The sequence below is a fragment of the Peromyscus californicus genome, unplaced genomic scaffold, assembly GCF_007827085.1.
Source record: "Peromyscus californicus insignis strain IS unplaced genomic scaffold, ASM782708v3 Scaffold_8__1_contigs__length_139910024, whole genome shotgun sequence".
NCBI lineage: Eukaryota > Metazoa > Chordata > Mammalia > Rodentia > Cricetidae > Peromyscus > Peromyscus californicus.
Window position 1 is genome coordinate 74381047 of NW_026294606.1, and position 24851 is coordinate 74405897.

The 24851-nt window shown below is 38.7% G+C and overlaps 1 protein-coding gene and 1 long non-coding RNA gene across 2 annotated transcripts in view; both read left to right on the top strand.

Moving 5' to 3' along the window:
• The window catches only part of Gpr158 (G protein-coupled receptor 158), a 366630-nt gene that overhangs the window by 136333 nt on the left and 205446 nt on the right, over positions 1-24851 (top strand). The gene's annotated exons all lie outside the window — the stretch shown is intronic.
• On the top strand, positions 2794-7778 carry LOC128104128 (uncharacterized). The gene is made up of 4 exons (XR_008215894.1): positions 2794-3232; positions 4566-4597; positions 6256-6355; positions 7585-7778. It is a non-coding gene; the product is annotated as an uncharacterized LOC128104128 (long non-coding RNA).

Below are 24851 nucleotides of genomic sequence, written 5' to 3' on the forward strand. Positions count from 1 at the left end.
TGTTCTTTTTTAAAAAACTCACAGTCTTTTAAAAAGTATCTCCACTGCAAATGTACCATCCCAGGAATGGGGAGTAACCAATGGGAGAGTTAAGGAAATGTCAAGACAGAAGAATCTCCTGGTAAACAACCGGCTAGATGGAAAAGGTCAGTGGATATCTTTTATTTTTTTTAAAAGTAGTTTTTCTCCACATCTTATGTCTGAAGTGAAAAGTGCATAAATCTCTAGAATAATGACAGGACCTTAGGTATTACAAATAATTTACTTATTTATAATGCAGGTGTCATCTCATTATATAATGTTTCTAGAATTCCAACTGTAGGTAGAGTTTTCCCATCCTGACTGCCTGCTCCCTGTCCTGGCAGCTGCTTCCAAATTGTCACATAGAGACTTAATATTATTTATAAATGCTTGGCCAATAGTTCAGGTTTGTTACTAGCTAACTCTTACATTTAAATTAACCTATATTTTTATTTATGATTTGCCACATGGCTAATGGCTTGTTACCACATTTTCTACACATCCTCATTGTTGGGCAGCTGGCTCGTGTCTCCCTTGACTCTACCCTCCTTCTTCCTATCATTCTTGATTTAGCTTTTCCCGTCTAACTTCTTGCCCAGTCACCAGTCTTTCAGCTTTTTATTAGCCAATGAAAATAATACATATTCACAGTGTACAGAAGATTATTCCACAACATTTCCCCCTTTTGTCTAATTAGAAAGCAAGGTTTTAACTTTATCTTAGTAAGATTTTATACAACAAAAATAGTTATTAATAATTACAGTTACAATATTCAGTCCATTTGACAAAATTAGAGAAAATACTCTATCCTATCTTGGTGAGTCTAAAGTTTTACATCTATGTTATCTTTTATAAGAATTATTCCACATCACCCAACACAAACTCAAAAGTTATTATTAAAGGGAAGAGAACAAAATGACTATTCCACTTGGATTTTTTTTTACTGGCATTTGGATTTTTTTAACTGGCATGTATACTTGATTTACTAATGGCTTAAATTTGGTCAGAAGCCAAGGATACAACTATATTCTTACTATTAATATTTTATTACTTATTAATGGCTTTTTGCATAGGAGTAGGAATTTCTAAGGTTTTAAGGGAGGGCTGTTATATAGTTATAAAGAATGGGATACTGTTCTTATAAATAACTTGTTGACTTAAATTCTACCTATAACTCTGATCTAAAGAATCTCAGCATAGTTACTGAAATTCTCTATGATTTGCATATTAGTTTTTAGAAGTTACTATGCTAATTTATGGGCCTGTGGAATTTTCCTAAATGCTGACGTTTACCCTTGTTATTTCATTTACTAAGACCTTTCTCCAAATAACTCCTTCCTTTTCCTGGCAAGGGAGCTGCAGAGACAGAAGTAATAACCACTCCACTACAAACCTCAATTTTCCTCTAGAACTTTACAGAGCAATGTTATTGTTTTGTTTATGGCTTACAGTAATTTAGTACCTTGGCTTGTATCATGCTACTTTCTCCAAGACTAAGCCTTGGCATTGTAAATTCCTAGCAAGATGTGGTAGGAGTTACTTTGTTATGCCAAACATCTTTTTTAATGGGTTTTAAAACTTTATTGTTCCAAATACAGCTAAATGGTTCCATCCTTGATCAACTGTGGCCATAGGGAACTTAAGAAACACGCCATGGTCCTGTTCCATCCCTGATACAAGGAGATCTAATAATTAACAGTGATGTCTATGAACCACAATAATGACCAGCATGGCAAAACAGCCCTAAAGGTATAATAGTGGCATTCAGATCTGGGTAGTAACCAACAGTTATCAAACTGGATTTAAGGCCTGCTCAACAGAAGATAAATCATGCTTAGTACTAGAAACCTGGCTAATTGCCCAGGGCTAGTGAGGTCATCCATCTTAGAGAACCTACTGTTGCCACTTTACTAGACCGACATAATTCCTAATTGCATTCTAAAACTTACCCTTTTACTGATAGATAAATGTAGCTCTCACCCCATGCCACAGAAGCTTCTCTTTGCAGTAAACAGAGACCATCACAGAAAACCAACTGGTCATAATGCAAAGATCAACTGATCATGGAGAGCCTGTCCCCAACAGGCACATCTATCTCCAAAGCAATTCCTACACCTAAGACTCACGGGACATCATGGAAGATGGGGTGGTAAAGGTATAAGAGCCAGAGGACCCGGAAGTCTGCTATGAGATTGTGTCTCCTAGAAGTGACAGGGAGCTGTACCCGTGATACTGCAACAGTATGGCCGCCTAAATATGCCTTGAACAATGCCAATGCCAATAGACATGCTGACTCAGAAGGGGAAAATCTCATAGGCTCCCACCCCTAGACAAAGAACTATGGGCAACTAATAACTACCAACATGGGGAGGAATAATCTCCTCCAAAGATGAGCTGCTAATTGATTATCCTATACCAAGTGGTCAGCCCTGAGGTCATATGCATACAAACAATACTAAATGTACTCAGTAAGCTATATTTATGAGTTTATATTTGTAAAAATAATAGAGAAAAAGAGGCCATGAATTTGAGAGAGAATGAGGGAGGAACCCAGGAGGGGTTGTACATAGAAGGGGTTAGAGGGAAGAAAGGGAGGGAGAAATGAAGTAATTAGATTTTAATTAAAATTAAAAATTGGGTGAAAGAGCTATGTGAAATACTGAAAAAAAGCTAACGAGTATTTTTAAAACTTACAAAAAATGAATCCTCATATTTAGTTTATTAACCATCAAGAAATAATACACAAGAAAAAGACAAACCAATATCTCACTTGAAGTTTTACATTATCTAATTTTAAATAATACTTAGAATTCATAGATTCATAGAATTAGGACCAAAAAGAATATGTAAAAATTAAACGCTGTGAACGATACCCAAGAATCATTTATCTGTGCTTCCTTTAGTGTGATTCTGCTCGCTGCTTGGAATGGTCTTTTGGTTGTCCCTCTGTCCTCTTCCCCTGATAACAGAATTCTAGTTCTATTCTGGTATCCACCTCTTCCACAGTGCCTTTGGTTGGTGAGACTCTGATAGATTTTACATAATTTACTGCACTCTCCTGTTTCCCTTTCCTGTAATTGGTTTAGGCAAAGGCATGTTATATAAGTGTAACTAATGAGACATGAGAGAGAGTCTGCCTTAAGACTGCAGAGAATCATTTGCTCAACAATGGAAAAGGCCTTCCTTCATGCTCGTGGACACCATCACAAGGGTAAGATGTGTGTAATCTGTTGGCAGACATCTTGTGATTGTTGTGGTAATTGTCAAGCCAAAACTGATCCATGAAGGTAGGTAGGGAAGCAATAAAAGGAACCAACACTGAAGATGAGCCATGGTGCTAGGTTAACCAACGTTAGGTTGCCAACCTCTTGGATTCTTTTGAAGACAATATATTTATTTGTATAATTCAGTACAAATTCAGAAATTTGTATAATTTTCCTTTATTAGCATAAATTTATTGCACAAAATAAAGGATTTCATTGTGGCACCTTCATGCATGCATGCAATATATTTTATACACCGAAAGCATTCTCAATGGTAATATTTAGTATATTTTTTTGTGGTTTTATATATTATATTGACGATCATGCAAATGGAAAAGTTGGTAATTTTCAAGTGTGCAGGGGTTTGTTAGGCACAAATTTTTATATGCAGTACTTTCTGGAGATAGGTAGCATTTGATGAGCCTTCCAAATAGAAATAGAAGTATTTCTTCTAGTCCTTACCAACATTTTGGTATTTAAAATTTAAGAGTCGCATATATTGAGTAAACTCATCTATATTAACATGAATCTTACGTGGCATTTGTTGAGCTTTACAATGAACACATCTAGGCCCCACCACTCACACTAGGTGTAGATCGCCATTTCCCATAGTTCTTGCAGGTAATGCCGTCCCCTTCGGGGTCACTGCTTTTCTTACGGTAAATACATGTTCCTGGTGTTGAATATTACATTCTTGCATTTTATAGCATGCACCCTTCACACTTAGCTTCTCTTGTTTAATGATATATAATGTGAGATTCATTCATGGTATGCCCAAGAAGAACAATCCATTTTCATTCTCATATAGAATTCTATTCGGAGAATATGTCAGAATGTATCCAGTCTGTTACAAAGGACATTTGGATTGTTTATGTCCATGAGTAGTGCAGCCAGGAAAATGTTCATACGTGTCTTCTAATGAATATGCATATGTATTTCTGTCTGGTAGACACTTAAATGTGGGACTGCTGACTCACGGAGCAGGAAAACAACCTCTTAGTGATATTTTAAAGGAGCTTTGCTAAGTGGTTGTGTGTGTGGACGAGCACTTCTACCCATCACATACAATTGACACTTGCTTCATGGGATTGACACTACGTGATGTTGTTCGTTGTAATTATAACTTATGGGATGTGTAGTGATATCATTTTAGCTTCAGTTTCCATTTCCTTGATTCCTAATGAAGTTGACATATTTTGGGCATCTTTATTTTTGAAGTTCATTCTTGAGTCTCTTTATTTATTTTTCAAAATATATTTTCTTGTTGTTACTGATTTATAGGATATATTCTGCACATATGTCCCTTGTCAAAGGTAAATATTGAAATGTATTCTCATTCTGGTAGCTTTATCTTGTTCATAAATGTATGTGTGTTGTGACTGAGATAGACTTTTCTGTTACTGTTTGACCCACATGCAGTTGATTTTTGTGCAGATAAGAAACACGGTAAATTATGTTTATTTCTCCACACGTTCAGCTGATTACACTCTTATCTCATATAGCTTTGGGATCAATCTAATTTTTCTCTCAATCTCTGTTCAATATTATCCATTTGCTTACTTTCTATCTTTGTGCCAATACATCAGAGCTTCAATAATGTTTTGTATTGACACTCCAACTTTCTTTCAATTGTTTTAATTATTCCTCACATTTCCATAAATTATAAAATGAGATTTAAAGTTGACCAAGTTAAAATAAAAGAACCCTGCAAGGTTATTTTTTCCGCATTTACTTTGATGTTCTTTACTTTCTATCAGTGACATGCTTTGATTTTCTGTTAGGGTCCCGCACCGACTTTGTTACATTCATTTCCAGTTCTTAAGTGTTTGGTGCTATTAGAACACTGTCCAGTTTTTTTTATTGTTATCCTCCTATTTGTTGGTATAGTACAGTGAACTTGAGTTTTTTTTTTGTTTTTTTGTTTTTTTGTGTGTTTTTTTTGTTACAAAAGAAAACATTTATTTGAGACTTGCTTACAGTTTCAGAGGTTTAGTTCATTATCAGCAGAGTGGGAAGCATGGCAACATGCAGGCAGACATGGTACTGGAGAAGGAGCTTGAGGGTTCTATATCTGGATCCACAGACCACAGGAAGCAAAAGCCACTGGGCCTGGCTTAGGTTTTTGAAACCTCAAAGCCCACCATCAGTGACACACTTCCTCCAACAAGGCCACACCTCTTAATAATGCCACTCCCTGGTGACCAAGCGTTCAAATCTATGAGCCTGTGGGGGCCATTCCTATTCAAGTCACCATAAAAGTGTTCTTTTATTGTAGATTTGATTGTATTTACTTAATAGCTAATGATGTTGATCATCTTTTCAAATGCTTATAAGCACATGATTATTTCTCTTCCTCTTCCTCCTTTATTCTAAGAATAAAATCCAAGGTCTTAAAGATGCAGATAAGTACTCTACCACTAAGCCCTATTCTCAGTCATAAATATATATGAATATATATATATACATATATATATTCATGTGTGTGTGTGTTTGTGTGTATTCTTTGTGACAATATTAGTAAAGATCCTTTGCCCTCATTTTGCTAATTTTTCTTTCTTATTGTTGAATTACAAAGTTCTTTAAAATCCAGGTAAAAGTCACTTATCAGATATCTAATTAAAAAGAAAGCCCAAAGCTTTTTTTTTGGAGGGGAGGCGTTGAGACACAGTTTCTCTGTGTAGCTTTGGAGCATTTCCTGGAACTTACTCTGAAGCCCAGGCTGGCCTCAAACTCACAAAGAACCGCCTGCCTCTGCCTCCCAAGTGCTGGGATTAAAGGCATGCACCACTGACCAGCAGCACAAAGCTTTTAATCATGACATGGTTCAGTTGTCATTTTTTTCTACTACTTGGGCTTTTAGTCTCCCTATCTCCTTCTCTCTCTGTCTCTCTGTCTGTCATTCTGTTTCTGTTTCTCTCTTTTTATCCACATTTCTCCCTTCCCTTTTGTTCATCACTTGTTTATCCTTCAGGAAGCAGTTAAAAATACCCCATCCTGTATCCTTACTGGGACCCCCGTGCCTGCACTGACACCTGTGGACTTTACCTAGACCATCTCTTCCGGCATTGTAGGTGAACTTGAGTTTTAATTCTAATAGTTTGTGATTTTTTTTTTCAGAATGTCCAAGAACACAATTTTGTCACCTTGGATAATAACACATTTATGTCTTCTTTCCACTTCTCACACATCTAATTTAATTTTCTTCCTGAAAATGCTGGCTAGAAATTCCAGGCAATGTTAAGTGGATTTGTTGCAGATGCTGTGTTCTGCTTCGGTGGGGACACCTTGGTATTTCCTTGCTAGCCATGATGCTTGCTGAAGCATAGTTTTTGTAGATAATTTTTGTCATATTAAGAGAGTTTCTTGGCCCACCCGCTGCCACCTAGTGGTGCAGGCAGCTGGAAGGTGGCCAGAGGCCCACTCTATGCATCAAGGGCAGGCAGGGCCACTAAGATGAGCAACCATGTGGTAGAGAGAGGGGAGAGAAAGAGAAGCGGAGCCATTTGCATGCTGTAAAGAGAGGCAGAGCTGGAGATGCAAGGACAGTGACAGACAGCCTGAGGTGAGAGGCCTGTGCTACCACCTGAGGCCATGGAGATGTCTGGACCCATGGCCCTTCCTCAGTGTTGATGTCTGTGGTCCATGTTATCACCAAAAGCCATGCTCATGGTGGTGGTCTGGGCTGCCCCCTGAAGCCTTATTGATGCCTGAAGGCCAGGCTGAGCTGGTCCCACCCCTCACTTGGGCAACACAGGAGAGCTGGCACTGGTGGTGTGGGTGAAGAAGAGCTGATGCACTGACCAACTCAGCTACCACCCAGGCCCAGACCCAGGGCTTTGAGTGAGCCCACCACAACATCTACCTCATCTATGAGCTACCAGAGTGCATGAAGGGACCAGTCATGCAGAACTATAGCTGAAGGATTTCCATGTCTCAGGACAACAGCAGGATATCTGAGAAGAGTTTTGGTGAGGGTCCATTATTGGTGTACCAGAAGCCAGAGACCTTGGACCAGACCAACCAACAACTCATTACAATGAACATTTGCAAGTTAAGCTGTTGGGACAAAAGGGTATGCTGCGTGACACATCACAGCTCGCAGTGTCACTATGACCAACGAGTACGTGATGGAGAGGCAGGAAAGATGGACGAGCAGAGTGATACATGCACGACGGATCTGGACACTCAACAGCTGTGATGGGAGTAAGAGAAGGCAGAGGTTGAAAGAGGAGCAGGTCGTGCCCAGAGGGGTTGGCAAGATGTCTTATTTATGTATTTTTTAATTTTTATTTTCTTTTAGGTGGGAAGTTATGAGAGTGGATGGCAGATATAGAAGAACTGGAAAATGAAATGCTGATTCTGAATTTGGTGCACTGCCTCTGTGATTGTACACCTTTTCTATTGTGTTCTGCCAATGTGGAGAGCTACATTGAACAGTTAATATAAAAATGTAACCTCGTGCTTTTGGAATAAACCCAACCTTATCATAAAGGATTATCATTTTATACATAGCTGACTTCACCTTGCTTCACACGTGCAGTTCAGAAATCAGAATTGCCTTTGGGAGAAGTCGTATTTAGATTCCAGTCTCTGACATGGTGCTGGCCTCAGTAGTGCCTCCAGCCTTCTCCTCTGCTGCTAGTGAGACCGATATCCACATTAGGGCACCCATCCTACGTGGACACTGTGATTGTGAAAAAGCCTTGGAGGGCAACCTGCACCGACAGAGTGCTCTCCTCCAGATTTTCTCTCAGAATCAGCTGGTCAGACCCTGGTTGTTTAGATCGGTCTCCAAAGCTTTCCAAAGATTAAGACTTCCTGTTTGTTTTGATTTGTTTGATAGGGATATTAGAACTGAACACACGAGAGTGTGGATTTAAAACATATCATTTGATGGTCAGAAGTAAGAGTTCCCCATAATATGAAAAGCTCATAAGCAGGGTTCATCCATCTCAAGAGGACACCAGGAGACAAGCATTCATGTACATGTTAAAGAAAGGCATTGCAGTAATAACAGTCCTTTATGTGACTTTGTCTAGAATATCCAAGGAATTAAATATGATTTAAATTTTTTTTAGAGAACAAGGAGCTAGTGTGTAATCCCATAGAAAAGCACATCAACTCTATTGCCTGTTCAGAACACACATACAACTCATCTTTTCTGTTTAGTTTTAAGTGCTTTGAATAAAATTAAACAAGCCAGAAACCTTACCGGGGTTCAGCAACCTGTTTATTCTTCAGCCTTCAGTTCAGTCCAAAATTAGAAGCAAGAGAGTCACGGTTTCTTTTACCTCTGAAAATTCCTGAACACCAATGCTATGTTCATCGACATGGTAAACTACACTAAATAGTCAATCAGTGTCCAGTGAACTTATCCCACTCCCCTCCCCCCGCGCGCCCCCCACCTAAGGCTCATGTTTGGACACTTGTTTCCAACTGATGGTACTATTTTGGGAGGCTGTGGGGCCCTTTGAATGTGGGGTGTGCCTTGGAAGGTGATAGCTGAGTCCCTATTCCCAGCTCTGCTCTCCCTCTCTGCTCCCTGGTCCACCACTGTGTGATGCCTCTTCCTCATAGAACTGAGCTGGTCAACCATGTCTCCATCACGATGTCCGGGGACCCTCGGCAATCATGACCAGAGTAACATTTTCCTCCCCAATGTTATCTCTGTCTGCACTCTGTTGGTGATGTAAAGCCATTCAATTCCATTTGGAAATGTTCAGTATTAGGTGGTGGCTCAAAGAAATAATAATATTCTCTCTCTCTCTCTCTCTCTCTCTCTCTCTCTCTCTCTCTCTGTATGTGTGTGCGTGTGTGTGTGTGTGTGTGTGTGTGTGTGTGTGTGTGTGTGTGTGCGTGTGTGTGTGGTTTGTGCTCTAGGATATAGCCCGTGCCCCCCACAGGCCTTTTTTTTTTTTGAGTTTTGAGGCAGAGTCTCACTAAATTGTCCAAGCTGGCCTTGAACTCTCTCTAGAGCATAGGCAGGGCTTAAACTCATGATCCTCCTGCCTCAGCTCCCAAGTAGCAGGAATTACCAGCCTATGTCTGACCCAGTTTGTAATATTCATTTCTAATACCTAAGTATGTTAAAGGGAGATACAGAGATGTTTTACATTCATGTCATTATGACAAAAATCTAAAGTTTGTTTTCTTAGACTAGGATAGAGGCTTGCAAGTCATTTGATGGAAAACTCACTTTGCTTAGATCACAGACTTTATGTAATGCTTCATTTGACTTGATGCTTTGTTTAGCAGAAAGCTGGGCACACCCTTATGCTCAGCACTCTTGCTATTTGTCTGACACCGGCAATAAGAACATCACATAGCCAGAGGCCTGAGCTTCTGTGAAGCTATTAGAACAAGTGCATGCAAAATCATGAGTTATGTGGAGTAATAAGAGAATCTTGCTTTTCCTTCTGTGATTCTGTGTGTGCCCATGGAGATCAGAGGTCAACATCTGTGTCTTCCTTAGTTTTTCTCCATCATAATTTTTTTAAGGCAGGGTTGCTCACTGAATTTGAAGCATACAGATTTAGTTAGGCAGGCCGGTCAGTGAGCTCCAGGCATCTGCCTCTCTCTGTCTTCCCAGTGCTGGGATGACAGATGCAGACTGCTGTGCCTTGCCTTTGTATGAGTGCTGGGGATATGAACTCGGGTCCTCATGCTTGGGTGGCAAGCACTTTACAGACTGAGCCATCTCCCCATCCCATATCTGTACATTACAGTTTACGTCCAACACAGCCCGGAAAGAGAAGGGTACCGACTGATACTCCTATATACCCATAGTAATGAGGAAAGCACGTGCTTTCAGAGAGTGAGAATAAATGTCTGAAAGCCAGAAAGAGTTAAGACTCCACTTGCCCCACAGCGAACACCCTGAATTATGTGTTTCTCTCAGGAAAGTAAGACGAAGGTGCAGTTTCTGTGTAGTGATTTTCTGTGTCTTTCAAACGTTTTACAACAAAGATAAATTACTTTCTCTCTAAAATAACAGCATAGTTCTTCTGGTAAGAGTTGCAATGATGGTTAGAAAAACTCATATATGGATTAGTATGGAAAAAGCACCAGAAAAGAGCTTCCAAAGCAAGAGACTACAGAGCTGAATAAGCCAGAGCCAGAAACCAGTTGGACAGCAAATATGGGTGTCATGGCTAGCTAACATCTAGGCTTCCAAGGGAAGCATTCTTCAGGATTTAAATGACCAGAAACAGCATATGTATTTCAGGGTTTATGACAGAAGCAAAAGGGAAAACATCAGAATTTTGAAAGTAATTTTACGTGCTCTCTTAAAGGGTTATTAACCAAGGAATACAATCAATTTCCGTGAGACAGATGTGTGTACTGGGGGTTACAAACAAATAGAGGCGTGATGCATTTTTATCTCCCAAGAAGAGAGAAGGGAAAAATAACCCAAGAACAGTAATTACCAAGAGCTTTCAATTAACTCAGAGCTGGTTGTGAGGAAAAACAGAGCAGGGTGAATAGGTGGGCCATGAGAAAAAAACCTTTCATAGTCTTACGTTGTTATCTGCTACTTTTTTTTTTTTAAATACTTGTTAAGTGTAGACAAAAGACTAGCATAGGCGTTTAAGGTAGAGTTGAGCGAAAATCCAAAGTAAAGGTTGTTATTGTTAGTGTTATGAGAAATTGAAATGTTCTGGTTAGTGCTGGCCTGCGTGTCAGTGAAAGAATCCACCTTAATGAGCTTTCCTCGACTTCCAGCTGGGAAACTAATACAAAGCCACAGGTGACACAAGAGGTCCTATTGAGGAAGTGAGCCGTGGACATCATCCATTTGGCTCAAGAGTTCGTCAGGCATCGTGGTATTTGTGTGGGTGTGGCTGGTGGTGGCATGTGTAGATGAGCGGGATTGTAACCCTCACAGGAGTGTATGGTGTCCATAGCGTGCACTGAGCATAAGGCTCCAAAGAAAATGAGGAAACTCACTGAATGTGGCTGAACTTGAGGCCTGGCTCTGGGCTACCCCTCTGAGCCATTCCCAAGTGCACTTATTGAAACCGTCATGCACATCCATTACAACAAGAGTTCTGTCTCCACTGAGGTGCCCTAAGAAACAGCAATCTGTGAGGCCCTCTCGAGCTCTGTACCTGTGGATGCTCTCAGGACGATTACCCGGAACAAAAAGTCCCATGGAAAGGCAAAACCACCAGTGGCTTCCACTTTCATTTCAGTTTTGATGCACATAAAGTCACCTGACAGTACGTGGTACTCCCTTCCCACCCAAAAGACCAAAGCAGTTCTGACACCCTTCTGGGAAATATTCCAAGCTCCTCAAAATTGCAAGTGTCAGTTTTAATCAGTTGCCTCCTTTTTACATATCTGAAACACTCTGTGATTTTAAAGGTGTTTTTAAGTCTACGGAACGAAGTAGGCAACAAATTCTGCATTTGGCCCATACTTAGGCCCGGGCTAACTTGGCCGTTTCTAGGCCTTTTCCAAAGTATTCTCCATAAGCTTTCCATAGTTCAAGAGATGAAAACACAGTGAAACTTAGCATTGACCATCTTAGCCACCTTGTTCTGTGTCCTTTGTGGCTGTTTTTCAGGACCTGGGAATATGCTTGGCTCTAAGATGCTAGTTAACAAATCCCTGAATTATTTTCCCCTGAGCTATCTACATAATCGTCCAGAATTACGTTCTCAGATTTCTTGTATTCTGTGACTGATAAAGTCTCTAAAATTTCATGTAAAAATGAAAAAAATCATGTTAGCATTGTATAGTGTGGAACTTGAACTTACAAATTTTAGTCACTGGCAGAAGATCTATGCTCTGTTCCTTGATCTCCTTCGGTGTCTGGACACAGGGCAGAAGCTCCTGAGCAGAGTGAAGAGCACTGTTAGTCAGGGCTTCCCTGGCTCACACAGGAGCTTGAAGCATGGGCAAGCCTGGACTACCCTAGCAAATCCAACAAAAACAAGACACAAACCAACCACCAGAGAAAAGACTATCGAAGTTTTTGAAGAAAAATCTTCCTGGGGTATACCTGACAGCACAGGCCACATCTGTTGTTTGTCTTTTCATTTTGAGAAAGAGTCATAATGTATACAGTTCAGGACAGCCTCAGACTCGTGGTCCTCCTGCCTGGGCTTCCTGAGTGATGAGATTATAGACACATGACATCACATCCAGGCCACATCTTTTAATAATTATTTTATTCACGTATTATATTTTTATAATACTTTGATGAATTCTCACCCACCATTTCAACCTTACCAGAAGAATTATAGCATTTGGAAACTGACAGTGATGTTCGTGACCATACAGTCAACTCTCATTTTACAGAACAGCTGAAGAGTGCCTTGCTCGGTCACCTGACTACAGCTTCTAGTTTGTTAGCAGAAGTGACAGTGTGAGAGGCTTCATCCCCGGTCCACTCTACCATGTGCCACCACCATCACTGTTAGCACAGCCAGCATTTGCGTGACCACTACAGGGATAAAGCCTTTAGTGAAAGTGTCCGAAAGGGAGTTTTAGTAACTGCTGCCATATGTGCATGCCCTCTTTGCCTCTACTCTTCATGACTGTCCTTTAGGATCTGGGAATGAATATGCTTGGCTGGAACAGGCTGGTTAATGCAGTTCTCTGAATTATTTTCCCCTGATAGATGCTAATCATCTAGAATTATATTCCCTGAATCACTGCGTTGTATGACAGCTTTAGTCTTCAAAACCTGGGATGTATGAAGGGTGGGCTATATTGTTGTTATATGTCAGGCCAGTTCCTCAAGTTCATAGGTCAGAGGCATTTCTTGGCAGGTCTGCTGCCTTTTCAATATTCTGTATGTCTAGGAAACAAATGCATGTAGACAATAGAAATGGTCATTAAAGGCTAGGTATACGGTTGCTGTGAATATTGCCCAGAAACGATGCTTTAAGAAGAAAAACAGACTACATTGTGTATTTTTCATATGATGGAGGAAACATCACCTTATAATCTCATCAATAAGTATTATGATTTTATGTACACTGGTTATAATATTGACAACACTAGGAAGTGACAAATTGTACATTGGTGTTAAAAGCTGCTGAGATGGGATGGAGTTAATGGGATTGGCCTTACCTAGCATTTCACGTTTCCGAGGAAATGAAAATGGATCATTATTTTCTTTAGTGGAGCTAAAGGCAGATTGTTACTGGAAAACACAGTGAGTAAATAGTTTCTCCCCAAAGTCCCCCAGAAGAATGGTTGAAGTTATTGGAACTGGGAAGCTGTTGTGTGTGGTGTGAAAAGGGGGAGCTTTAATAATATGCTCTTCTACCCAAATGAAAATTGTTTTGAAGAATCATTCTAGGCAGGTAGCAGTTTACTTTATAAAATATGGAAGTTAATTTTGGATTCTAGAGAAAATCTGCAGTGTAAACTCTGATGTTTACTACTGTTTCATCACTTACAAGTCGACTCTTATGCCTCTGAAGAAGCATTCATCTTTCCTATAGTTGCATCAGTCAGTTATCCAGATTCTGACATAAACTGACCTAGATTTATTATCTTAGCCTTCTGAATGTCAGAATTCTGAAATCAGTCTCCTTGGAGAGACGTCAAAAGGATTCAGGGTTAGCAACCACTGTGGGGTTATCAGGAGGAATCTCTTTTCTGGTCTTTGGAGTTTCCAGAGGCTGCCTGTATTCTTTGGTTCCAGGACTTTAGGGTGTTACTCTAACTTCCATTTTTGATGTTTCTTCTTCTTTGTCCCTGGCTTCCTCTTGGGAAAGGGTCCTTAGGACTCATAGTGAAGCCACCTAGATTCTGAGTTAAACACACTATGTCAAGATCCTTGTCTCTCTCCTGTCTGCAAAGTTCCTTTTTTTATGTAAGATGACAGTATTCCTATAACAAAGGGGTTAGGATTTATTTAGACGGCTTTAGGGTAGATGTCACTCAGCATGTGGAAAGAAGAACTCCAGGATCCAGCAAAGTCATACTGGTAATGTTTTTTGATAAGACTGAAGGAAAGCTGACTTAGCCAACCTCTCCCAGAAATTCTATTAATATGGTAGTTTAAGCAGATTTTTCTGTCCCACCAGCCAATTCCCAAATAACCACACCAAGATTTGATATTAATTTAAATGCTTGGCCAATAGCTTAGGTTTGTCTTATCTAGCTCTTATAACTTAACTTAACCCAATTTTATTAATCTATGTGCTGCCCCAAGGCTAGTTTACCTCATCTACGTACTTCCCATTCTGCTTGCTCTGTGTCTCCTAGCATCTCTTCCGACTGCCCTCCTTCTTAGCAGTATTCTCTCTGTCCTGAAAAATCCTGCCTAGTCAGCTCTTTATTAATCAATGAGAGTAATACATATTTACAGCTAACAACAGGATTATTCCACAGCATGATAGCGTAATATTATACAAATGGGGTTTACCTACTTTATCAAGTCTTTATTGCAAAGATTCTTTCACAAAGATGATACCATGGCAATAAAAGTTGGATATAATATAAGTTGGGCTGTGGAGTGGTAGTGGTTAAATTTTTACTTTTAACTAGTGAAAGGTACAGATACGTGGCATATGGAAAGGTGAATCAGAATAAGTTGCATTTTTTTTTCCAAGACAGGGTTTCTTTGTTGTAGTTTTGGTACCTGTCCCGGATCTTGCTCTGTAGACCAGGCTGGCCTTGAACTCACAGAGATCTGCCTAGCTCTGCCTCCCAAGTGCTGGGATTAAAGGCGTGCGCCGCCGCCGCCGCCGCCGCCGCCACCACCACCAGGCTAATAAGTTGCATTTTAATTGGACCAACTCTAACTTACCAAGACTAGTGGGGCACAGAGGGATGATGTTTGCCATTTCTGATTATGTACTATGAATTTTCAGATATCTAGTTTTTCATAAATTATAATATTGCAAATAAAGTGAAGCAAATGAATGGTTATAAAAGCAGGTTATAGATTTTTTTAGATAGAGTTACAGTCACAAGAAGATCTCAGTCAAACCTGAAGAAAAGAGAAGAAAAGCTAAACAGAAGGGGATGAGGAAGGCCTGATGCAGGTACCGGGCACAGGTTATGAAAGGAGGATATGAAGCTAATTGTTTTCTAGTTCTACTTGTCATGGTTCTGTTTGTTTGTTTTTGTGCTAAATAAGTGCATGAAATATATTTGCTACTAAAAAGTATAAAATTCAGTGTGAAGCTCCATAGCTTCCATTCCAAATGCCTGTTCTTACCCTATAGAAGTTCATTGAGTTGTATAGACTTTGAGTCTAGTTAATCTTGGTGTATGCTGTTTTTAATTTATTTGCAGTATTTTTATGACCAAGTTTATAAAATTAAAAGAAAACAGAATCTCTTGGGGAGTGGATTAAAATGACCCTTGGGCTTCTTTCCCTCACCATGGTTAATATTTTTAGCTAGATCAGTTGATGTTCTTATGAATTGCTACCTTTTCTTTTTTCTCTCAAATGTGTCCCTTTACTTGTGAACCGAGTATTTAAGGTTGTATTTGTAGAGCAATGCCACAGCTTGCTTGCCTTGGCCCCACTGGCTAAATCTATATACTAATTTAAAAAAGATTAGACCAGGCTCTGAAGTGGGGATGGTGAGAAAGGTAAAGAGATAGAATGTCTCTTTGTGTTCAGACTCCAGGGAGGGGTTGGTTAGGAGGGAGGGCATTCTCTTATTTCTTTACTGTTTTCTGAAGTTCAGTTGCCTTGGAGACAGGACTGTTGTTTCAGGATTAGGCCTGAATGTCAGAGTCAGTTGCCAGTGTGTGGTCATTCTTACCCTTGCTAGGATCCATCTGCTCTTTTCTCCTTAACATCCTGTACTGAGCAGGAGTAGATGCTTGTGTGCACTTGTTATACTGTGCTGTGACATCTTTATTTTCTGGACTTGACTTTACTATTGGTTGACTCATTCATTTACAGTCTACAAATAATTTGGTTGTCAGTCATTCCCATCTTATTTGACTATATATAAATGAGAATTGTAATGAGACAGTTGGTGAAGCTTCTAAATTAAGGGTTTTAACATATGAGGAAGCAAAGAAAGAACAAAATATCCCTAATCTGTCTTCCAAAACCATGTGATCAACCAGCCTACCAGAAAACAGAAGACTGAGAAAAGCAAACACAAAGGAAAAATAAACGAAGATTTTGTTAAAAGCAAATTGTTAATCTGACATCACTTTGAAATAATTCAGCTTCTCTGGTCAAAAATACTAAGACAAATTTAATTAGCTGGTTCTAAAACAATGTGGTACATAAGATCCAGAGGGATGGGATACTCAAATGTAGAATAGCCTCTACAATATTCTGTAATAACTTTTACCATATTATAGTAAGAAAAATCATACCCCAATGCAGGAATTTATCCTTATAGTAAGATGTACAATATACAAAGCAGTGATTAAAGGGAACTGTACAATGTCTGTGTGTGATGAGGACCCAAGGGAGCAGGTCCCTGACCACTTGGGAAACATCATGGTGTGCCTCTCATGTCAGTCAGTTGGGATTTTCTCTCTCCCTATGCTGGTCCTTATGCTGGAGCATAACATTGTAGGGTTTCGTTCCTGTAAACCGTGCCTCTGTCTGATTCAGAGACCACCAAGTTTGTAGCATAAGGGTTTAACAGAAATGCAGCCAAAACGCTAAATAAAAATCTCGCCAAGGAAGATTGTGATCCTTTTCTGTGGTGCTAGAGCTTGAGTTCAGGACTTCCTGCAGGTTAGGGCTGGTGTGTGCCACTGAACTACAGTCCTTGCCTCATGCCTCTGTTCTCACTCTAAAGCTCTCCCTGTGAAGAGGGGGATATTCTAGGATTCTGTTTATAACTTCGTTTTCTTTGTTCCACATAGGATATCTAACATTCAAAATGAAAATGTGACATTCTTTAAGAATCTACCACTGAGATAGGCTGAGACAGGAGAAGCCAGTCTGTGTGCTAGCTCCTGCAGAAGGCAGCGGGAATGGGGCAAGTAAACAGCTTCATTTCCAAGATGGCCTATCCTGGGGAGCTGGTGGAGGGTGTCAGTCGCTGCTCAGAGTCTATGCTAAAATGTTGAAGTTGGGCAGTTCTAGACAAGATAAAAATGTGGAAGGATCTTAGATCTTCTTACTGGATCAAAGGGAATCCTGTAAAATAAGGGCACGGGATGCAAATAAACAGAAAGGTAGCTCCTCTCTCATTGAGTTTTTGTTTCCACTTTTTACTTGAATTGGTAATTTTGCTTTTTGTAAGGGTGATACCCTAGGCTGGTATATCAGTGCTGACCACCACCAACACACACACACACACACACACACACACACACACACACACACACACACAGAGTGGGTAGATAGCCACTGCTCACAACTACCCACATACCTCACAGTGTTGGCTCAACACACACATGTGCACACACACATGTGCACACACACACACACACACACAGTACATAGCCACTGCTCACAACTGCCCACATACCTCACAGTGTTGGCTCAACACACACACACACACACACACACACACACACACACACACACACACACACACACGGTACATAGCCACTGCTCACAACTACCCACATATCTCACCATGTTGGCTCAACCCTAGTCCACCGTAGATATAGGATGGCTGAATCTGCACAGATTTCCTTTATATCCATACCTGACTAGACATTCAGTATTAAAATATTACTATAGAGGTATCTACAAGATAAAGTTAAGCGAATATATTTAGGTAGTGAACAATTAATATTGCTAGGAGTATGACTATACATATTTATAATCCTAGTTAGTACTCATGAGTCTGAGGAAGGAGGATAGTAAGGTAAAGCCAACCTAGAATGGCTATCCTAACAAACACAAAATCAGATAATACTGCCAGTATATTGCAAGCTCAGTAATGTCCCATGACTCAGTAGAATATATTACAAATTGCTTACATGAAAAGAATCTTTGGTGTAGCAATTTAAATTAAGTAGAGAAAGGAATTCATGTTTCTTGCTATTGTTTCTTGTTCTAAAAGATATTTAAAGTTCTGCAACATTTCAGCTTATAAGAATTTTTATGTAATTTTTGTTGATGTGTATGCATTATATATATATGACCTTGATAAAGGCATTTTTAACAAATGTGTCATATACTGTAACCATATTTACACCGCTTCCCCTTTCCTCCTCTGCTCTTTCCTGTTTCCTGTGTTTCCCTAGACAATTACCACTTCTACTTTCAGGGCGTACATGTAAGTGTTTTTATGTATCTTTGTAAAACATTGGGTCCACAAATTAGAGAAAATGTGATTTTTTTCGCTTAATATGGTGATTTCCAGTTGTCTTGATTATGATTTCATTCTTCTTCATGGCTGAGTAACATTCCATTTATATACTTTTTTCTTTATCCATTCATCTGTCAACACATACCCAAAGATGATTCTATAAGCTATTATTACAACCCATACTGCAACAAATATTTATGTGCGTATAAATATCTCTAGTATGTTGACTTACGGTTCACTGGGCATGTAACTAGGAGTGATATACCTAGTCTACATTTATTGTTTTTTTGAGGAAACTCCATGTTGATTTCCATAGGGGCTGCACCAGTTAATAAACCATCATCTATGTATAAAGTTCCTCTTCTTGATCTCCACCCCCCCCCCCCCCCCCCCCCCCCCGGCATTAGTTGTCATGAGTGTTCTCAATTGTCATTCTGACTAGAGTGAGGTGGAACCTCAAAGCCATACAGTAAAAATTGTTTTCAGGGTCATGCTTTCTTTGTTTCAAATAGAGCTTTCTGAATTTTTCTTAACATATAAAAATTATTATTTTTACTTGGAAAAAATGTTTTGTGTGTCTGTGTTTGGCAGGGTCACCTGGATCCTAGTCTGGCTTCAATTTTTTTTTTTTTTTGAGACAGGATTTCTCTGTGTAGTTTTGGTGCCTATCCTGGATCTCACTCTGTAGCCCAGGCTGGCCTTGAACTCAAGGAGATTCACCTGGCTCTGCCTCCTGAGTGCTGGGATTAAAGGCATACGCCATCACTGCCCATCTGGCCTCAAATTCTTAATAAACAAAGTGAACTTGAATTTTCCAATTCTTTGTCTTACTCCACAAATCCCTGGAATTTCAGGGATACACTGCCATGCCTGGTCTATGTGGCACTGAGGCTGAAATAACTAACCTGTGCTTTCTAGACAGTAGCCCAAGGCAGTGTGTGTGTGTGTGTGTGTGTGTGTGTGTGTGTGTGTGTGTGTGTGTGTGTGTGTGTTTGTGTGAGTCTGTGCATATATGTATGTGATTTTGTCTCTTCTTATTTATTCAAAGGATGTAATTTACAGCAAGAGTTTTTTAAAACTGAAAATAGATATTCTTTCATACAATATATTTTGATTATGGTTTCCCTTCCCGTATCCACACCCTTTCTTTCTCTTTCTCATTAGATCTAGCAACTCAATTAGATCTAACCCAATCCTGGTACTGGAAGCTTCATTTGTAACAAGAGATTTCCAGTTGGGACTCTGTCTACTGTGATATTTGATGATTACATTTAGATCATCTTCATGTACACACACACACACACACACACACACACACACACACACACACACACACAGTAGAATGCTTCTACTGTATAAGGTTTCCCTACTTCCACTCAAATGCCCCATAAATTTAGTTGTCTATCTCCCTTCCTCCTATTCACTTGATCCATCTGTTCCAGCACCCCCCCCCCCAATCCATCTATAACTATCTATTCTATTTCCCTTTCTTATGGACGTCCATCTGCTCTCCCCCTCAAGTTCCTTACTCTATACCTAACCTCTGTGGTTCTATGGATTGTAGCTTGGTTATCTTGACTTAACAGCTAATATCCACACATAAGAGAATACATACAATATTTGTCTCTCTGAGTCTGAGTTAACTCACTCAGAATGATCTTTTTCTAGTTCCATCTATTTACCTGTAAATTTCATGATTTCATTTTTTTAAATGGCTGAGTAATATTTTGGTATGTAAATGCATCACGTTTTCTTTCTCCATTCTTCTGCTGAGGGAAATCTAGGTTGTTTATAGTTTCTGGCTATTATGAATAGAGCAGTGATAAATATAATTGAGCAAGTGTCTCTGTGGTAGGATGAAACATCTTTTAAGTATATGCCCAGGAGTCATATTTCTGGATCTTTGGGTAGATTAATTCCCATCTTCTGAGGAACTATCACAATGATTTTCATTGTGGCTGTACAAGTTTACAGTTCTATTAGCAAAGGATGATTGGTCTCCTTATACCACATCCTCACCAGAATGAGCTGTCACATGTGCTATTGACTTCAGCCAGTCTGAGAGGTGTAAAATGAAATCTCAAAGTAGTTTTGATTTACAGTTCCCTGATGATTGAGGATGTTGAACATATCTTTAATTGTTTCTCAGCCATTTGATTTTCCTCTTTGGAGAATTCTCTGTTTAGATCTATACTCCATTCTTTCACTTGGGTTATTTGTTTTCTTGATATCTAGTTTTTGAGTTCTTTGTATGTTTTGAATATTAGCCCTCTACCAGATGTGGAATATAAAAATCTTTTCCTACTCTGTATGTGGCTGCTTAGTCTGAATGATAGTGTCCTTTGTTGTGCAAAAGCTTTTTATTTTCATGAGGTTGAATCTATTAATTGTTGTTCTTAGTGCCTGGGTTAATAGTGTTCTGTTTAAAAAGTCTTTTCCTGTGCAATGAGTTCAAGGCTATTCCTCACTTTCTCTTCTGTCAGATTCAGTGTATCTGGTTTTATGTTGAGGTCTTTGAGCCATTTGAAGTAGAGTTTTGTGCATGGTAATAAGCATGGATCTATTTGTACTCTTCAACCTACCAACACCCAGACAGACCAACACCATTTGTTGAAGATGTCTTTTTTTTTCCCAATGTGTATATCCTGCCTCTTTGTAAAAATTAGGTGTCCCTAGGTGTGTGGATTTATGTCTGGATCTTCAGTTTGATGTGTGTGTTTTTGTGCAAATACCATGCTGGTTTTATTACTACAGCTCTGTAGTACAATTTGATGCTAGGGATAGGGATACCTCCAGTAGTTATAATTCAGGATTGTTTTATCTATCCTGTTTTGTGTGTATATGTGTTTATGCTTCCATATGATGCTGAAAATTGTCCTTTTAAGATCTGTTAAGAATTGTGTTGGAATTTTGATGGGGATTGCATTGAATCTGTAGATTGCTTTTGGTAGGATGACCATTTTATTATATTAATCCTACAGATGCATGAGCACGGGAGATCTTACCATCTTCTGGAGATATCTTCTTCAATGCCTAGATATTTTTGTCATACAAGTTTTTCATTTTCTGGGTTAGAGTTACTCAAAGATATTTTACATTTTGTGAGGCTGATATGAAAGGTGTTGTTTCCCTGATTTCTTTCTTCACCTATTTGTCATTTATATATAGGAAGGCTACTAATCTTTTAAAGTTAATTTTATATCCAATTACTTTGCTGCAAGTGTATATCAGCTGAAGGAGTTTCTCAGTAGCATTTTAGGGTTCCTGATGTATACTATCATATTATTTGCAAATAGAAATACTCTGACTTCTTCCTTTCCAATTTGTATCCCCTTGAACTCCTCACTTGTCTTATTGCTTTAAATAAGAGTTCAAGTGCTGTAATGAATAGATGTAGAGATAGTGCACAACTTTGTCTTATTCCTGATTTTAGTGGAATTGTTTTGAGTTTTTCTCCATTAATTTGATGTTGGATATCTGCTTGCTGTATCATACCTTTATTATATTTAGGTAGGTCCCTTGTATCCCTGATCTCTCCAAGACTTTTATAATGAAGTGTTGGATTTTGCCAAAGACTTTTTCAGCATCTAATGAGATGATAATGTGTTCTTTTCTTTCAGTTTGTTTATATGGTGGATCACATTTATTGATTTTGTATATTGTTCCATCCTACTTCTATGAGATGAAGCCCATTTTACCATAGTGGATAATCTTTTTGATTGTGTTCTTGGATTTGATTTGCAAGTATTTTAGTGAGGTATTTTGCATCTATGTTCATAAGGAAAATTGGACTATAATTCTCTTTTTTGTTGGGTCTTTATGTGGGTTGGGTATCAGGGTAACTGTGGACTATAAAACAAATTGAAGAATGTTCTTTCTGTTTCTGAGCTTTTTGTTGTTTTGTTGGAAAACTTTAATTACTGCTTCTGTTTCATTAGGGGTTATAGGTCTGTTGAAATTGCTTATCTGTTCTTAATTTAACTTTGGTAAGTGGTATGTATGTAGAAAATTATCCATTTCTTTTATATTTTTTGTATTAATGGAGTATAAGATTTTAAAGTGTGTCCTTATGATTCCCTGGATTTCTTAGGTGTCTGTTACTATGTCCACCTTTTCATTTCTAATTTTGTTAATTTGGATATTCTCACTCCACCTTTCAGTTAATTTGGAGAAGGGTTTGTCAATATTACTAATTTTATCAAAGAATCAACTCTTTATATCATTGATTCTTTGTATTTGTTTTGTTTGTATGTGTGTGTCTATTTTATTGATTTCAGTCTCGAGTTTGATTATTTCTTGCTGTCTACTTCTTTTGGATGTGATTACTTCTTTTTGTTCTAGATCTTTCAGGTGTGCTGTTATGTTACTAGTATGAGATCTCCAACTTCTTTATATAAACACTTAGTGAAAGTCTGTTAGAACCACCTCAATTGTGTCCTATAATTTTGGGTATGGTGTGTATTCATTTTCATTCAATTCTAGAAGTCTTTAATTTCTTTCTTAATTTCTGTCTTGACCCACTCTTCATTCGGTAGAGAGTTGCTCAATTTTCATGAGTTTGTAAGCTCCCTGTTGTTTCTGTTGTAGTTGATATCCAGCCTAATACATGGTGGGCATATAAGATGTGGCTGTTATTCCAATAGTCTTTGATCTGTTGAGGCTTGCTTTGTGTCTGAGTATGTTGTCAGTTTTGGAGAAAGTTCCATGAGGTGCTAAGAAGAAGGTAAATTCATTTGTGTTTGGGTGAAATGTTCTGAAATACCTATCAGGCTCATTTGGTTTACGCTAGCCTTTCTCTGTGTAGTTTTTATCTGGATGATCTATCTGTTCACGAGAATGGGGTATTGAAATCTCCCACGATCAGTGTGTGAGGGTCAGTATATGATTTAAACTGTGTTAGTGTTTCTTTTATGAAATTGGGTGCCCTTGTGTTTGGGATAGGTTAAGAATTAAAACTTCATCTCTGTGGAGTTTTACTTTGTTGAGTATATAGTACCCTTCCTAATCTCTTCTGATTAGTTTTGGCTTGAAGTCTATTTTGTCAGATATTAAAAGAGCTATACCAGCTTGCTTCTTAGGTCCATTCACTTAGAATACGTTTTTCCATTCTCTTACTCTGAGGTGACATCTATCCTTGATGTTAGCATGTGTTTTTGCCTGCCCCCCCAAAAAAACTCAAATATATATATATATATTTTGCACGCCTTTAATCCCAGCACTCGAGAGGCAGAGGCAGGTGAATCTTTGTGAGTCTGAGTCCAGCCTGGTCTACAGAGCAAGATCCAGAACAGGCACCAAAACTACACAGAGAAACCATTTCCCAAAACAAACAAACAAACAAACAAACAAACAAACAAAAATATAACATGTTTTTTAGATGCCGCAGAAAGATAAATCTTTTTTTTTTCTCATTCATTCTGTTAGTCTATGTCTTTTTGTTGGGGAACTGAAACAGTTGATGTTGAGAGTTATCAACGAGCAGTGTTTGTTTGTTCCTGTTATTTTGTTCTTGTGGTGTGGATTTTGATTTGCTGATCTGGGATTATTTATTCCCTTTGTTTTCTTAGGTGTAGTTAGTCTCTACAAGTTGAAGTTTTCCTTCTAGCACCTTCTTTAGGGCTGGATTTGTAGATAGATACTACTTAAATTTTAATTGAAAGTTTTGCTGGGTATAGCAGTCTGGATTGGCATCTGTGGTCTATTAGAGTTTGCAGACATCTGTCCAGGCCCTTCTGGCTTTTGGAGTCTTCACTGAGAAGTCAGGTGTTATTCAAATAGATATGCCTTTATATGTTACTCAGTCTTCCCCCTTATAGCTTTTAATATTATTATTTTGTTGTTGTTGTTGTTCTATACATGTAATGTTCTATTATGTGCTGAGGGGAATTTCTTTTCTGGTTCATTCTATTTGGTGTTTTGGATTCTTCTCGTAAGGAATCCCCTCCACTAGTTTAGCGATTTTTTTTCTGTGATTTTGTTGAAAATATTTTCTGTGCCTTTGACCTGGGTTTCTTCTCCTTCCTCTATATTATTATTATTCATAGATTTGGTCTTTTCATTGTGTCTCAGATTTTCTGGATGCTTTGTGCCTGGAGTTTTTCAGGTTTTAATGTTCTCTTTAACTGAGGTATCAAATTCTTCTATCATGTCTTCAGTACCTGAGATTCTCTCTCCATCTCTTGTATTCTGCTGGTGAGGTTTACCTTTAAGTTTCCTGTTTGAGTTCCAAAATTTTCCATTTCTCAATTTCCCTCAGTTTGGGTTTTCTTTATTGATTCTATTTTTACTTTCGGGTCTTGTTCTGTCTTATTCACTTCCTTCAAATATTTGTTTGTGTTTTCATAGATTTCTT